General features: G+C 53.3%; 1 protein-coding gene across 1 annotated transcript in view; it reads right to left on the reverse strand.

Annotated features, from left to right (window-relative positions):
- TLR5 (toll-like receptor 5) overlaps window positions 1-700 on the reverse strand; it is a 33,067-nt gene extending 32,367 nt beyond the window's left edge. Inside the window, exon 1 of the mRNA XM_008581014.1 lies at window positions 650-700. The gene's annotated coding sequence lies outside the window, so the exon portion shown is untranslated. The remainder of the gene's footprint in view (window positions 1-649) is intronic.
- Window positions 701-1,378: the final 678 nt, after the last annotated feature.

The following is a 1,378-nucleotide window of genomic DNA, read 5'->3' on the forward strand; positions in this document are numbered from 1 at the left end:
GGAAGCCCTGGAAGACCCTATGGATGACTATGGTTGTTCCCTCTCCAGGGCCAGTTGGCTACACGCCACTGAAAAGGAGCCCACAGAGAAAACACTGTCTGCTGATGGCCTCAGAGATCTGGGGAGTGAAATATTTTTCTGAGCCTCTCAGCGTGGTTGTCGTGTAGCTCTTCGGGACTGTCGATTATTCGAGGACATGAAACAGTTGGACAGGAATATGATCAAACCTGCGTAATCCCAGTTTTACAACTGAACTTCAGGCGAGTCCTTTGGCCAGTACACCAGGTCAGGAAAGAAAACAGCTGCTTGCTCACACTCCGCCCAGGTGAATCAACACTGCCCACTTTGTTCAGTGATAAATTTCAGCTTTTTGTCCTTTTGGAAATGTCCCTCGTTGGATATTAATTGCTTCCTCCTTCTCCTCCCTTTCGTTTTCCCTTTCTCCACCTCTTCCTCCTCTGTGCCTAAGCAGCCTTTTTATTTCCAGAAGTATTAGGCAGGTGCACCTCTCTCCTGTGAGACCCTAGGCTTTCTTTTGTCTGACTCCTCCCTTCGATTCCAGTAGAATCTGGCTGCTGCTTCCTGGACACTCCTGTTTCCACTCCCCCTGCCACCCCGCAAGTCCCAGTCAGGGTGGAATGCCTTTTACCTTGTCAGCGAACGCCCAGCAGTTGCAGTAAGGTAGGTTCGCCCCTCGAGGTCCACGTCTCTGAAACCGCAGCTCCAGGCGCTGCCGCGGGGCTGCAGGGCTCTGCGTTCTGCGGGCGACCCAGGCGGCCGAGGGGAGTGGCCTGCAGGGAGGCGGGTGTTGGCAGGGGAGGCCGGCACTTTTCTTTTCTTCCAGCAATGTTCCATGGTGCCGCCTGGCAAAGTCCAATAAGAAAGAAGATATTCTCTTCCTTCCACTTTGATTTATGCCATAAGTATAGATTATTTTTTCTCTCTGTGTCTTCATCTTTTGTGAACCGTTGCTGCATTTGTATCAGGGGACACGTCTCAAAATCATGAGGGGGGCTGGTGAGACCCATACGTCACACATTTTCTGCTGGCCCTGATGCTGCCCTCCAGGAGAGGTTATAGCATGGCTCCCTGCGGTCATAAGGTCATAGCATGGCTCCCTGAGGTCATAAGGTCATAGCATGGCTCCCTGCAGTCTTAAATCAAAACGTGACTCCCTGCAGGCAGAGGTGAGGAGCGGACGCTGTGTACTTGCAGTGTGGTTGTGTGCTGCGTGTGCTGGAGGGAGCCTCTCATCACATGAGCTACCACCAAACTCAGTGGCCTGGGTCTTGGGGAAAATGTGCCCTCCATGACCAGAGGCCTGATGGTGCGTGCTCTTGTCTCCCTGTGGCTGTCAGGGATGGCGGGGGCGGGGGGG

The sequence above is a fragment of the Galeopterus variegatus genome, unplaced genomic scaffold (assembly GCF_000696425.1).
Source record: "Galeopterus variegatus unplaced genomic scaffold, G_variegatus-3.0.2 Scaffold2235, whole genome shotgun sequence".
Classification (NCBI taxonomy): domain Eukaryota; kingdom Metazoa; phylum Chordata; class Mammalia; order Dermoptera; family Cynocephalidae; genus Galeopterus; species Galeopterus variegatus.